The 16,155-nt window shown below is 47.5% G+C and overlaps 1 long non-coding RNA gene across 1 annotated transcript in view; it reads right to left on the bottom strand.

The window, feature by feature from the left end:
• Positions 1–372: 372 nt before the first annotated feature.
• LOC116789490 overlaps positions 373–16,155 on the bottom strand; it is an 87,349-nt gene continuing 71,566 nt past the window's right edge. The window contains exon 10 of the long non-coding RNA XR_004358049.1: positions 373–564. This is a non-coding gene — a long non-coding RNA (uncharacterized LOC116789490). The remainder of the gene's footprint in view (positions 565–16,155) is intronic.

Below are 16,155 nucleotides of genomic sequence, written 5' to 3' on the forward strand. Positions count from 1 at the left end.
GGCCTGAGATCACTTCTCTTCTGCAGGCCATTGGGCTGAGGTACTGGAAACACTAAGAAAAGATCCAGGAGAAGAGGAGGAGAACGAGTGCTCCCTTTGGTTAGAGAAGCCAAACTGGGCTGAATTACTTTCACTTGGATGCAACGTAATCCAAAGGGAATTTGTGAGGCACACAGGGAAATTCCTAACAACATAAAAGGGAGGAAGGGATGGCTCATGAAAGAGTGACTCCCTCTGGATTTTTGGCAGCCCAGACGAGGTCCCTCAACACCAGGTTGTAAGAGGACTCCATGCTGAGCAGAAGACAGTAACAAGCAGGTGTTACAGAAAATGACCCTTCCCTGAGCAAACAGATTTGATATTCCTGTCATCTCGCTGCATCCTTTGCCTGCTTCTTCAGTCTGCTCTCAATGAGCAGATGTGGCCTTGGCCTCGAGTCCCACAGACGCCGGGCTCACCTGTCGTGTTTTACAGCAGAACTTGTGTCTCAGGCACCTCCAGCCACCACCCAGGACATCCAGCCAGCAGTCCATGCTCCAGGCAAGGGGAACTTTGCATCTGAGTCTGCACCAAAATCAGTAATTTATAGAGAAAGATAAGATGGGTGAAGCACAAGCTCCCCAGCTCTCATAAACACCTCAAAGCTTATGAGGATTGCTGTTGTATGGTGCTGTACCAGCACCAAAAATCATAAACAGAGAATCCCAGAATGGTTTGGGTTGGAAGGAACATTAAAGATCATCCCATTCTGCCCCCTGCCACGGGCAGGGACATGTTCCATGGCACCAAGCCTGGCCTTGGACACTTGCAGGGATGGGGCAGCCACAGCTGCTCTGGGCAACCTGTGCCAGGGCCTCCCCAGCCTCCCAGGGAAGAATTTCTTCCCAATATCCCATCTAACCTGCCCTCTGGCAGTGGGAAGCCATTCCCCCTTGTCCTGTCCCTCCAGGCCCTTGTCTGAAGTCCCTCTCAAGCTCTCTTGGAGCTCCTTTAGGTACTGAAAGGCCACAAAATATGAAACTGGTCTTAGGTTTAATTTGACTAAACTCACATTTTGAGGTGTCTAAGAGTCAGGCTCAATTTTTCCAATTCAGTATCACTATGAAATATGATTCAGTATCAGCAAAACAACAAGGAGGAGGGGAATATCCTGCCCTTGCAGAGTAACACAAAGCTGAGCTCTATTCAGTCAGAGCAGTGAATGGAAATCTTCATAACGTAACTCAGTTTTTCCTTATTTCTGTGGTTTTAAGTAAAAATAGCGAAAATGTAGCAGCAATCGGAAATCAGAAAAAGAACAATCAGCCAAAATTAGCAAGTTTGGCTTGGATTCTTGCTGCTACTTTCTTTTCCAACACTTTCTCCTGAAAACCACAAAGTAGCACTAAACTACTTGAAAACAGGCCCCACAGAGGGATCCTTGTGGCAGCGATATTTGCGCAGCCCTGGGGGGAAGCTTTGTAGCAGAGTCTGGAATCTGGAGCAGAGCAACCCAGCAGGCTGATTTCTCCAGTCCCAGAGCTGGAGTTTTGCTTCCAGCTTTTCCCCACCCCTACGCCAGCTCTGCCCAAGGAAATAAGCAAAACCAGAGGGAGAAATCTTCCTGCCTCCTTCACCATGTTTTGTTCCACTGCTGCATAGACAAGTCTAAAAAATAAAATCAATGTTTTTATTTTTACTGAATCTGAGGATGCCTTTTGGATGTTCTGGCCTGCCCCTGAGCTCCTGGGAAAGCAGCACAATGCCTTTGGACTGAATGAGAAGCCCTTGGTTGGAGGCACTGGCATGGCTATTTGAAATGGGGGTTATGTGACATGTGAGTGGAATTCACCTGGAAAAAATGGGGCGTAACAAAAAAAAAAAAAAAATTGAGAAAGGGCTTGAATAAACCCTGCATTGCTCTAGAACTGGGTTTCTCCAAAGCTCCCAGGACTGGCCTAAGCCTGCTGCACTCAGTGACAGCACAGCATCAGCATCACTGGGCACAGAGTCAAGCCAAGGCTGAAAGTTCCACTTCTCATTTTTCTGGGTTGGGTTTCCATCCACTTCCTACTCAGCTTGGGCTGTTTATTGCTTTCCTGCAGTCCATGGAGGATTTCTTGTACATGTGCAACATGTTCCACAGCTGAGCAGCGGAAATAACAATAATAATAAAAAAACCCCAAATGCTAAAGCCAAAGGCAGAGCACTTCTTGGAGAAATCTGCTGATCTGATGAAATCAAAACACTCCCCCAGGGTGGGATGATGAAACTTTGATGGCCCAGGCAGCCAAGAAGGGGAGATGCCAACTCCCCTCCCGGGGGCCCCTCGTGTCATGAGCTCGGTGCATCCCCATCCCAGGAGGGACTGCCCCAGATCTGGGCACTGCAAAGCCATTTAAACTCTTTTTTCTAAGTTCTGTGCCTCAAAGGTTTGTTCTGGTTTGGTTCAGCTGCCGACCTGGTCCCCTTTGAGTTCAGTTTCCGTTGGAGGGGGAAAACCCCAGTGGTTGGGTCTCTGATTTGACTCAGTGCATCATTTTCGGTTGCTGTGCAGACAGGAAATCACGGCAAAGCAGAGCTGGGTATTCCCCACCACACCTGCACCAGGCTCACAAGCCCTCCTGCCTCAGGTGCTTTGGCAGGAAACAGCCCCAACCCTGCCTGCATTTATCTGACAGAGGCTCAGATTGTGCTGAAGTCAGGTTTAAGCGTGTGCTTAAGTGCACTTGAGTTAAAACACCAACCAAAGAAGACATTGTGCACGGACTGAGCACTCCAGGACCTGTCATTCCTGGGAGTTTGTGTGCTGACAAAGGTTAAATAGATGGAAAACAAACCATCAGGCCATTGAAGATGGAACAAAACAGTGAAAAGCACGTAGAAACTAGAGCAGGAAAAACGTGGACAGAAACAGCAAAGTTAATTGCAACCAGCTTGGCTGAAGCACCAAGATGTAATGAATTAATTTTTTTTCTTGTAAAAAGCAACAGAAGTTCTGAATTCACTTTTACCTGAAATGAGTAAGAATCGTTTGCAGGTTTAAAAGACTGAGATGGTTTCACTCTGACTAATAATTTTAAAAAACAGCCTGGAAAATATCGTCCAAACAAGCCAAAAGGCTATAGCAAGCCCTCAGACAAAGCTGAAATGAATCTGTCAGGAGTGGTCTCTTTGGCTTGAAGAACTCATGGAAACAAGGAAATTTGGAGTTTGGAACAAAAGTTGAATAATTAGCCCAAGGTAAGTGGTTAATGAGTGCTAAATATACATGTCAGTGAAAGATATACAAACCCGAAGTGGCACTTCTCTGAGATGATATAGGGTAGGAACAGCCATGAATGAAATCCATCAAGCTGCCCTTTGGGATAGATTTGCCATTTAAAGAACAGCAAACTGGAGTTGTGATCCCGTTATTTTCCCTATTCCTGCTTCCTCCATCGCCCTGCACCCACAGGGCCCGTAAGCCCTACCCTACACCCACCCCAACTGAGACCCACTTCTGACAGGTTCTCTGCTCCTCTTCTGTGCTTTGGGAGGGGCGAGGGCTGGAAGCACACCAGCCCATGGGCAAATATCCCATCTGAGGCAGCACCAGCTTCTCTGAACTGTGACTGATCTGCAGGGGAGGACGGGACACACCTCAGTCCCTCTGTTTAAAGCAGAGCTGCCCGCCAGCCCTTCCTTGGAGCTCGCTTTGCCCATTAGACTAAACAGGTTGGGGCTTGGCTGACAGCCCTCAGCACACCAGCTGATCCATCATTGTCTGGGGAGTGCACATTCCCCGGCACAGGCACCGCTCCCATCTGGAGCCCCGAGCAGGGGAAGGGGTAGAAGGACCTCAGGCGTTGTTTATTTTGGATGTCATGTCACAGCAATAAATAAGGCCAAGAAGCAGCACGTGTTAGCAGTGAGTCAGCTCTGGACAGCAGCAAAACAGATGATCTCAGAGCTGAGGGGACCTGACGGGGTGGCTCTGCTGGTTTGCCCAGGGCAGGATGTGGTGGCAGTCCCCCAGCTCCCTGTGCATGACCCCCAAGGACATAAAACCCCCAGTCACAAGAGCCTGGCAGGCACAGAATCAAACCCAGATTGAAGGGTGCTGGATTTTAGTTGATTTCTGCCTGTTGCTGTCTTACATCTTCTCTGCCTTTGATTTTCAGTGTCAACCAAAGGACAGTGAAAATGGCTTTGCCTGTGAGATATATCCAAGCTATGTAGGATGCCTTTACAGTTCAGGGAAGGGATTTCCAGCCTTCCAGCCCCTGAGATGTTCACTTCAAGGGTGATACTGTACCACCAACCCCTGCAGAAACAGAAAGGAGAATAGGACCTAAAAAGCATAAAACAACATTTGCAGGCAGAAAATTATGACAGTGAAATTATTGCAGCAGCAATCACTTCAATGAGAAGTGCCTGGCTACTTTGATTGCCAGTTTGGGTTCATGCTGAAACAAGTTATCTCAAATTGTCTGAGATTTTAGGAATACATTATTAACTCTACTAAACAAGCCAGGAACCCAGCCTGCCCAAAACAGGGTTTTCCTGCTCAGTTTTGAATCTGATTTTTGAGCTGTTTCAAAACTTGTGCAAGCCTTCAAAAAAAAAAGAATTGGAAAGTTCCCCCAAACAGAGTATTTTCAAATAAAATACGTACATCAAGCCACCAAGGAAGAGGGGGTGGGAGAGGGTCCCACTGAGCACTGCTTACCCACCTACATGAGTAGAGAGCACTTTGAGATTTGCCAGCTCATCACAAAACCATCATCTGTCTGGAAGGGAAAGTCTCCAAATAAATGCTTCCTTCCCAGCACACAAAGCTGCCACTCCTGGAAAATGGTGCTTCCCTGGGAAATCTGTGCCAGGGCCTCACCACCCTCACAGCCAACAATTCCTTCCCAGTATCCCATCTAACCCTGCCCTCTGGCACTGGGAAGCCATTCCCCCTTGTCCTGTCCCTCCATCCCTTGTCCCCAGTCCCTCTCCAGCTCTCCTGGAGTTCCTTTAGGCCCTGGAAGGGGCTCTCAGGTCTCCCTGGAGCCTCCTCTTCTCCAGGGGAACCCCCCCAGCTCTCCCAGCCTGGCCCCAGAGCAGAGGGGCTCCAGATGTCACTTGCTTCCACTTTATTTAAAGGGCAGGTGTGTCCAGGGGCAGCCCAGAAAGGTTTTGTTTGGTTGTTTGGTTGGCTTTTGTTTGGTTGATTGGTTGGGGTTTGTTTTGTTTCGGGGGTTTTTGTTTTGTTTTGGCTGTTTGTTTTGTTTTGTTTTTTTGTTTGTTGGTTTATTTCCCCCTCTTTAAAAGACAGATTACTCACCCTGGGTAACTGAACCCAGAAGGGACTCACTGGAAAGACAAGAGCACATCTGGCTGGGGTAATCACCAAACCCCCACCCTGGCTGCCTGTCCTGCATGGCAAACCTCCCTCTCTTTTACAGAAAAACCCAGTTTCCAAACCTGGCATGGGATGTCACATGTTTACACAAAGGAAGGGGAGTGGAAAGGGCCCTGCCAGCACATTGTCACTACACTGCCTGTCAGTCCCCCACCACCCACACGACAACACATCATCTCCCAGAATCACGTGTTGGATCTCCTGAAGAGCCTTTAGCAGAGCAACCAGATTCACTTAGGGGTTAAAAATATGAGATGAGAGCCTGAACTTTCAATTCATAGAAGGGCTTTTACCAATTAAATTAGTCTCTATTTTCCTGCTCTCCCCTCCAGGCTGATGACTGCTGATGTCAGGCTCTGCTTCAGAGGTGGGGAGACAGGAAGCATCCTGATAGCAGAGGCAAGTAAAGAGTGAGAGAAAGGGAATGTTATCCTGGTTTGGAGGCTGGGGGGGTTAACAAATGGGTCAAGGAGATTCAGCACACAAGTAGTTACTTGCCCTTCCCTGAAGTAGTAGTCCCATATCTTCCCCAGGGATCCCACTACCTCCTCGGGTGCCAAAACAGGACCGGAGAGAACGGCATGGAGCTGTGTCAGGGCAGGGTTAGGCTGGATATCAGGGAAAGGTTCTTCTTTCCCCAGAGGGTGGCTGGGCACTGAACAGGCTCCCCAGGGCACTGGTCACAGCCCCAAGGCTGCCAGAGCTCTTAGGGACTGGGTGGGATTGTTGGGGTGTCCTTGGCAGGGCCAGGAGTTGGACTGGATGATCCTTTTGGGTCTCTTCCAACTCAGGATATTCCATGATTCCATGGTTCTCATTCTTCATCCCTCAAGCAGAGGGAGGCATGCATGGGAACCAGCAGAGGCAAGGGAAGAAAGCAATGCAGACCTTTCATCTTTGGAGAGGATGAATTTCCTCCTCAGCCTTAATTTGGCCCCTGAGCCATTTGGGTGGACACTGCCATCACAAACAATGTGCTCTGTTTTCCTGACCAGGGTCCGAGGGAGAGTTGAAATCCCCTTCATAGCAGGCTGGGTTTTTTCCTTCCTGAAAACAGGAGGAGAAAAGAAAAGGAGCCCAAGGGCAGACCACGACAAACTGAGTCTCCTCCGTCTCTCTTCCAAATCCTCTGGAGATATTATTTCATCCTCATCATGATATAGAAATAATATTTATCCCAGCTGCAGCCAACGTACAGCATGTGTAGCGTGGTGCCTGTACGGATCTGTCACAGCTGGCTGCTCGGGATGACGGAGGGGAGTTCAAACGCAGCCCCGTAACGTGAGTGTGGCAGGAGCTGCTGGCCCTGTGCCAAGGAAAATGGCCAGGACCCTCCGCACACGGAGCGGAGGCGCTGCCCAGCTGCTCCTCCGACCGCACTCGCACCGCCCTGGCCAAAGCAAACGGGCTCTCGGACCCCGGCTCGCATTCCCAGCACGACCTGCCTCCAGCAAGGCGTGGCCCATCTGGAATGATCCCCAAATGCTAATAAAGGCCGTGAGATGAAGAGCTAGGACATGTGGGCAAGAGCTCAGATTTGGGCTGGAGAAGCATACCTCATTGCCCACAGCAGGGAGGAGTGCTGGAAAAGCCTTTTCCTGAGTCTCTTGACTTAGTGACGAGGGGACAAGCACTGATACCCCGAGGAACCCACTGCTACCATCTGTGAAGGATACAACAGGAATGACACGTCTTAAGTTAAAAAAATTGAGGGGACTTCTTTAAATGCTGAGCGGCATTTCTTGAGGCAGAAAAGCTTTCTGAGCACACACCCCCAAGCACTGAAGTTGTCCTCCAGTTCCAAGTAATAGAGGTTATCCACAATGTGACACCGAGGTGGTTTTTTGCCACTTCTAAGTGAATGATGTTCACAGAACCCCAGAATGGTTTGGGTTGGAAGGCACCTTAAAGCTCATCCAGTGCCACCCCCTGCCATGGGCAGGGACACCTTCCACTAGCCCAGGTTGCTCCAAGCCCTGTCCAACCTGGCCTTGGACACTTCCAGGGATGGGAAAGCCCAAGAAAGGATGCTCCATGCTGAGTGTTGGATAGTTGTAGCCTGGTTTGTACCCGCCACTTCCTGAAGGGACTCATATTTTCTGTGGCAGATTTGAAAAGAAAAAAAATCCTTAAGAGGAGAAATACTACACAACTCTGAAAATGTGTGGTTTTCCCAGGAAATGAGAAGCACACGGGGGGCTGGGAGAAGAAATCACATAACGTAGGCTACTGCTGTTGGTCACAACTTCTCTCATCAGGAAGTTTTCTACTGGGAAGTGATGTTCCTTGATTTTTAAGAGCATTCTGTCAGTACACCTGGATTTTATTAGAGTTTACACGCTTGATTTTATCCAACTATTCTGTCTTTTCCATTTCAGTTTTGCACAAGCTTAGGTAATTCGAATTAACATAGAAAATGTCATTCAGACAGTTTTTATCAGTGAATGGTTTCTTCCTCATTGAAAAAAATATCACTTTGTGGGCAGATTTCATAGTTCATTTTGACATAGAAGGGAAACAAATTTTCCTTGAAATTCCTCTTCAAATCATGAACATTTCCATAGATGACAGCATCTGGTTCCCACATGTATCGGATTTTTACCACGGTGAAGCCTTCAGTGTGGTGTCTCTTCAGATCACATAAGATGAACTCAAATTGGCCTGGATGGGAACAGCCCATGAAGGATAAGAACTAGATGGGAGAAAAAGCAAAAAGGCAACCAACAGAGTATAGTGTTGGCAGAGCTGGTGGATTCCATTGGGAGGTCAATGGTAGGTCTGGTCTTTTTGTCCATCTCTATTAATGACATGAAAATGCAACGCAATACGCCAATAAAACAAGGGAAAAGTGAAAAACAAACAACCTAGTGAAGCTGATAGTAAAAAAAAATAGTATTTCCATGAGGTTACTGGTTAGACAACACCTGAAATAGCACGGAACATTCTGGGCATCCAACATTATAATTTGGAGAGAGTTCACAGAAGAGTGACAGTGATGGTGAAGAGGGAAGTGTTGAACTTGGCTTAAGGAAAAGTTGGACAGAGTTACAGGCTGGGAGTGCTTAAAGAAAACAAACACCCAGGGAGAAATCCTGACCCTGTTGAAGCTGATGTCAAGACTTTCATTGACTTCAGCAGAGCCAGGATTTCACACTGAGGAGAATGAGGGATTTAGTGGTGGAGAAGGATGAGGGAACCAGGGGAAAAACAGAGGAAGCGGGCTGTAAGTTCAGTATCAAGGGAAAACAAGGCAAGAAATTCCAGTTTTGTCTACAGGCAGCAAAATCCAGAGTGCCAGCTGATTGCATGGAAGAGCCAAGTACACTTTGTAACCCCCTAATTAAAACCAGGTTAAATAAAAGGAGTGTAACATATTCAGCTCTGATGAGAGAGGAAAATTGGATGCTAACAAAAGCCATGCTACACCCCCTGCAGCCAAACTCCCAACTGGAGCAGGAGACAGCATCTCCCCAGTTCAAGCACAGATGGTTTAATATGGGAAATGTAAATAAGACGTTACCATCTGGTTAATATAATGCACATCTCAGTTCCATTTGACTTTATGTCCCCAGATATAAACATTTGAAAATACATTTTTCGTTACTGCTTTAAGATTTTCACTCAGAATGCCCATGCAGGAAGAATCCGCATGGATGTCAAAAGTGATGAACTGCAAAATGTCCCAGGTCTGTCCTGTAAGTTTTAAATTTCTATCAGTTTTAAATATCTGTCATTTCTATATCCTGTCTATTAAATTTCACTGCTATCTGCGGAAAGATGACCAGGTTCCACTGCTCAATATCTGATGATATCGAGGGACTACTGGAGAAGCTGGGTTCTGAAATTCATAGCATATTCAAAAAAACAGGTGTAAAACAAGCTATTTCCAGAAAATGGTACCTTTGCCAGAAAGTTCTGCTTGGGAGATGGAACCTATTTATGCCTTTGAGTTGAAACTGTCAACCAGTTATTTGTTAAAAGGGGAAAGACATTCCTGAGGAAGTGGAAACACTTTGTTTTTTTTCCAAAAGGCCTTTTTCTTCCCTAACTAACATACTGTAAAATAAAACTCAAGAGGACTAACTAACATCAAAAGGAAATGGTCTATTCCAGGTTGCACAGAAAGCTTTGAGTGACTTACTTCAAGGAAAGATTTTTGTCCTTCTCCTTTTTTTTTTTGCGAAGACACGAAGGAATTTCCAATTTATCTCGGCCACCTACCCGGGTAGCCCATCACATTCATCTCTTCATGGCAACTCCAGCTCTGCCAGCATCTACAGTTTTCCCCATCCAGAGGGAGTTTTACTCATGATGAACATTAGAATAAATGAGGAATGACAGAAAACCATTTAAATCAAGGAGCACGGGCATAACCCAACACGCTCTCCAGTCAGAGAGTCTAAGTGATTACAGGCTAACTTGGAGGCAACCAAAGAGAGATAAGAAAATGCAGCCCCAAACTCCCACTCCTACCACGGCATCGTACAAGCTGTTGGAGTCTGCTGCCAAATTTTATCTTTTTAAAGGGGCTGGCTTAGCAGGAGAACTGCCAGGATGCAAAAGAAGGTACAGTATCATCGCTCAAAGTCTCTACGCACACGCAAAGGGGAAACACACTTCAGCAACAATATTAAGAACCTGCCAATTTCATGAGAGAAATAACTAGAGTTGCCCTCATGTATTTGTGCTCTGGAAGTAGAATCAACGCTGCATATTCGTCACATTTGTAAAAATATCCCCCAGCTTCATCTCCTTTTTAAACAAAGCATTTTAAAGGCAAGAATGGCACTGTTGCTCCAGGCTGACTTTGGAGAGCTTCCATGAAACCATGGCACTCCAATGCCGAGCTGGTGTTTTACTTCTCTCCTTTCCAGAAAATCATAGAATGGTTTGGGTTGGAAGAGACATTAAAGTTCATCTCATCCCACCCCCTGCCATGGGCAGGGACACCTTCCACTGGCCCAGGTTGCTCCAAGCCCCGTCCAACCTGGCCTTGGACACTTCCAGGGATGGGGCAGCCACAGCTTCTCTGGGCAACCTGTGCCAGAGGGAAGGGAAGGATCCCTCCCAGGGAAGGATTTCTTTCTGGTATCCCCCTAACCCTGCCCTCTGGCAGTGGAAAGCCATTCCCCCTTGTCCTGTCACATGCTCTTGCAAAAAATCTCTCTCCATCTATATTTAATCTCCATTTAGACATCAGAACTTGAAAATGAGATCCCTAAATAACCCAACACCATCATCCTTCCATCTGGGCACACAGTTTGCTGAGAACAGTGGGAAAAAATCTAAGAACACAAGAGTTTCCTGAAGCATTCCCAGTGCCCAGCTCAAAGCCAGCAAACCTGCATTTCTGGCTGGACCTCAAAGAACCACTGCAATGTCACTGGCTCTGCTTGGAGCAGGTGAGACACTACTAAGTTCTTGCTGCTTTTAATCCCTCAGAGTATTTAAAGCTGAACCACAAGGGGAAAATGAAAACAAACCCCAAAACTTACCCATGTGGGGTTGCTTCACACGTAGAGCATGGGAAAAATTTTTGAGACCAAACTTCTCTTTGAGTCATTGTACCTCTATAGAAAGTTTTTGTCTTTTAGTTTAAATTTTATAGTTATTACATTTTTATTAAAAGGAAGCTGAAAATATTTACGGACATGAACCATACTTGCTTTGTGCTTTTTTAAGTGCCAGAAATGTTCCATTGCAGGCACCTCTTGAAATGTTTTCCTTTTTCCTGTACACTCTTTAGGTTATGTCAAGCCTCCTCATTAAAACTAAGAAGTGATTTCTTATCAGGTGCCTGGCACACTGTAATGTTTGCATTACGTAGCAAGATGGATATTACACTTTATTTAAGTCCTCCAAAGTGTGAGAGCAGAGAGGAAGGACTGGGGCCAAGGGACTGGCATTAGCACAGGACAGTCTTCCTGGTCACAGCCAAGGGCACACGCACAGAGGACCTTCTCTAGTCTTCCTCAAAAGAAGAAAAACATATTTTTTAGTAGCTCAGTCACACATGGCTGCACTGGAAACCTATCCAGGCTGCCCCTCCCTGGGTATTGCAAAGAAATCAGCTGTTCTAATGAGGGGAATTGCATCCCTCTCCCTTTAACAGTTCCCAGGCTTATTTTCCTTTTCATCCCCATATGTTTTCCCAAAACATTTCGACAGCCATGGCACACTGGGCAGAGCTGGGGCAGACTGGTCACTCCACCACCCCCAGCTGGCATCACACCACCATGGGGGTGCAGAGCAAAAGCTGCAGTTAATGTGGACGACAGCCAAACCCTGGCCCTGGAAACACAGTGCAACAACAGGAGGATCCTCAGTGACAGCTCACGAGATCCACACGGTGACCGTGCACCACCTCAGTTTCCTGAAGGACTTCAAACCAGCCCCCAAGCGTTATTTTAGCACAGTTTCTTGTGTATAAATATTTACAAAATGCTTGCTTTGAATACCTATTTTTTTAAAAAAAAAAGTAAAATGAAATAACCCTCCAAACCCCACTACTGCTTATTGCATCTTTAGCAAAATATTTTCTGAGACTCAGGTTCTTCCAAAACTGACCACCCTCCTCACTCATCAAGGACAGCAGGGCTGCAGCTTGTGGCCAGTGGGACTCAACACCTAAAACTGAATCAGCCCATTTTTAAGTTATCTTATTACTTGGGATAATAGAACTCATTTTACATCCGTAGCATTTGCCCCGTTGTGTTCCCAAAATTGTCTGGTTTGCAAATCCCAGGATAGAGCTGCCACTCTGCCCCTGGCCATCTCTACTGCTGCACATGAATGGGGACAGACTCATTCTGAAGTGTTCCTGGGGTAAGGGTGACCTACTTTCATGGCTGCACTACAGTTCATTACAATTCCTAATGATCTCATTGTTCCATTAAATGAAGGTTGCCACCTGTCCCGAAGACTTTAGATCAAGCTGGGATTAACATATTTGCTGACCCATTTCCCCCTTTTGTAGGACACAGCCCCCTGATCAATAGGATTGGGGTGGGTTTTTTCAGACCATCCAAGGTTGAGCCTTAGTAGGGATATGGTGCTGGGTCCCATTAGCAGAGGATGCTGAGCAGTGTGGCTCCTGCTGAAAATCCTGCCCAGTCAGTTTGGTCATCAGGTTCCACCTGCCCAAATCCCACCAGAAAAAAAGGTCAAACCATGCCATGGGGGAAACAAAAATAGGCAGATGGGAATTGCTGAGGTTGCATTTAGTGCAAATGAAATTCTTCCAGTTTAAAAGAGAGTCTGTGAGAGACTCTGTTAAGGACCCAGAGGCTGCCTGTGGTTTTGCTCCAGGCAGTCATCCCTAAAGCAATAATCTGGGAAGAAAAAGCCCGGGTTAGCACTCGGAAGCCACTCAGGACCCACGCAGGGATGGCTGTTCCGCAGGCTGTCCCAGTGCCAACAGCCCCTCTCAGTCCCCCAGGGACAGAGCCCAGCAGTCGGCAGGGCTGGAGATGGCAGGTTGGAAGCGCAAGGAATAAAGCAAATAAAGAAAGAAAGAGAGAGGAATAAATTCCCATGGACGGGCTCGGTGAGCGCTGCAGCCAAATGACCTCGAGTGCTCCGCTCCCTTCCCTCGCTCGCGGGAGGCAGCGCTACAGCTGCATTTGTCATAAATAGGAACACCCCAGCTTGATGTTTTTTAAAGCTGTCTAGACAGTAGAGCAAGACCTTATTTCAAGTCACATAATCACTTTCCCATTTTTCTTAGCAGCAGAGGACGTTTTCCAAGATTAGATAGAAGCTGGTGGAGCAAGATGTTATTAACCTTGGGTGTGCCTCCCTGCTTTAGGCTCTCCTTGTCCGAGCTGGAGGTGCCTTTCTGTCTGATCACGTCCCCCCTTCATTCGTGCCCTCCCCCCGACAGAAAAACTCCAAGTTAGATAGAATTACACATGGGTTGCAGACAACTGGGAGCAGAGGGCGATGCAGTAAAATGCCAGCTCCCTTTGGCAAAAGGCAAATATAACCTTGTGCTTCCCAACGTGGATCCACCTGAAAATAGCGTTAGAGTTAAAAATAAAATTAAAAAGCTTTGTGCTGACCTCCTTCAGGCCAGAGTGCCTCAGGCAGGTGGTCAAACAGCAATGACTCATCCCCATTGCCGGGGGATAAGGAGCCACTGGGGAGATCACAGAATCACAGACTGGTTTGGGCTGGAAGGGACCTTAAAGCTCATCCAGTGCCACCCCCTGCCAGTGGCAGGGACGCCTTCCACTATCCCAGGTTGCTCCAAGCCCCATCCAACCTGGCCTTTGTTGCAGAAGATGCTTGTCAAGGGCCAAGGATGAGGCTTTCTGAGCGTGAGTGCCACGACACAGCTGTGCCAGGCCCAGCACCCCGTGCCCGACACGGACCATCCTTCCCGCAGTGACGTGTAGCGACCCACGCTCTGGATCTCCGGGGGGGGAGCAGAGTCCAGCACGGCTTGTTACAGTAAATTAAATCAGCAAAAGCTGGCAACAAATAGACCATCACAAATGAGATTATTTCAGTGTAGAGAGCTGGGGTAGGAGGTTTGCTGGCCTGCCAGAGAAGCACCAGGGTAGAATTCCGTGTTTTCGGGGAGGTGAGTGGGTGTTTGGAGCCGGAGTCCAGGGCACGTTGCTTGCCTGGTGTCACAGGAGCGATGCTGACCCTCTCCCTGAGCAGTGCCCACGCAGGGTTACCCACCAGGGGTAAAACACACGGACTGAGAGATGAGAATGCCCTTCTCCCCACGTCCCTGCCGCATTGCCACGTCTCCTGTGCTGTTAAAGTGATTAACCACACACAGCAGCCAGGCCAGGCAGGGATCTCTTTTTGCTTGCTTAGCGTTTTCCTTTAGAGGATACAGAACCTGGCTTTGGGAATCATTTTAGCTCCAGAGTATCCGGTATTTCCCTGCTCCCTAAAGTAAGCAGTTAAAATCATCCAGGGAAGCTGCTTTTCCTTAAACAAATTCCCTACTGCTATGCAGAAAGTGAATACATGAGCTGCCTGAGATTAATGCTTGACTTCATAATTTACATATCAAGTGCTTTAATGAATTGTTTTCACTATCATTGTCCTTACCATGAATAAACTTAAAAGTAATGGATTTGTAATTAATTAAAATTTAATTACAATAGTTTGTCATTTTATTATTTGCAATTATTACCGTAAAGGTAATAAAAATTGCAGGATGTCACAACTGAATACAAATCCCTAATAAGAAGCAATCAACTCGCAGCGTAACCTTGAACAAGGGTGATTTTATTCATGTACTGACTCTGGAGCCCGAGGTGGGGCCTTGCATGTGGCAGCTGCAGCATCCTTGGTCCTGGCTGGGACTGCAGGATTGCTACGGTTGGAAAAGCCCTCCAGGGTCATCGAGTACAACCTGCGACTGCTCCCCACCTTGTCACCCAGCCCAGAGCACTGAGTGCCATGGCCAGTCACTCCTTGGACACCTCCATGGATGGGGACTCCAGAGTCACGGTGGGATCCTCTTGCCCCTGCCCTTGGGAGGCCCTTTCCTCCCCCTGGAACCTCTTTTTCCACAAGCCAGGCAGTCAGCCCCAGACTACAGCAGCTTTCACTCGCCTCCCTCGAACACGCTGATTCACTAAAGCAGTTATCCACCGGAACCCTTATCAGCTATCATTTCTTCCAGGCCCTTTGGATGAGTTTTTAACTTCTATCACAATTTAAAACTCTGCATTGAGTCCTAATTTCTGCACCACCTTCTAATATTTAATTTGCAGGCAATAATTTTTTAGTGTTATGAAAGGTCATTCCTAACACACCCCAGTATTATGCCTCTGACTTGAGGACCCCTGCAGCAGAAGTCCCTTTGCTCTGAAGTTTGAAGGACAAAGGGGAATTAGGGTTAAATTACATCTGTGTTTGCTGCTGCTGTCCCCCCATGACTATTTCCAGGACTCTCAATACCCATGTTCACATGCAGTTAATTCTTCCCACTTGAGGGAACAAGATATGCCTTTTCTCATCCCTGCATCTTGATAGGCTCCAACCACACCCATGTCTCCCTGGCATATTTCCTTTGGTTTGGCCCTATATCTTAAAAAAACATGTTTTAGAGCAGTTTTCCACTGGCCGGTCTCAAGACATCTTCAAAAGGCATGAGAACTGCAGCCAGAGCAGCAATTAGGCTGCAATTAAACAGAGACTTTCCCACTGAATGCCCTCAAGGGACTGTATTTGTAATGTGGGGGAGGGTCTTCAGGTTGGTTTGTCCCATCCTGCTAAATTTATCCCTTCTCACTGTCCTTTGCCAATCTTTTCCCCAGCCCAAGTCCTCGGATGGGTTGGTTCTTTGAAGTCCATTAATTGGTTGGGAAGGAGTAATTCCATCCTTAGATTCATTTCCTCGGGAAGGCATATGGGGATTTGCCCGTCCTCCCGTAATCCCTGAGCGGATCGGCCAACTTCTCGCCAAACCCAGCAGAAGGAGTGAGGTCATGTTGCCTCCCCGGGCCTACAACCTACATGGAAAGCAGGCAGCTGGGTGGGGAGGGGCAGGAGAAACACGTGTGACATGCCCAAATCAGTGGGTGACTCTCACCAGGCCTGAGAAACCCAACACACACCTCGGGGCCCCGGGCAGAGCGGGCACCTCTGAGACGTCCCGTTCCAAACACAAACCGTCTGTGGTGCTCCTGGCTGGGAGCTCAGCCACCACTTCATAAATCAACAGCCCTGCCATCGCCCCTGCCCTGCCAGCACATGGTCTGACGCGAAACACTGCAGGCCTGGAGGCGTCAGCCTCCCTGGGTTATCTCGGTGGA

Source organism: Chiroxiphia lanceolata, chromosome 7, assembly GCF_009829145.1.
Source record: "Chiroxiphia lanceolata isolate bChiLan1 chromosome 7, bChiLan1.pri, whole genome shotgun sequence".
NCBI classification, from domain to species: Eukaryota; Metazoa; Chordata; class Aves; order Passeriformes; family Pipridae; genus Chiroxiphia; species Chiroxiphia lanceolata.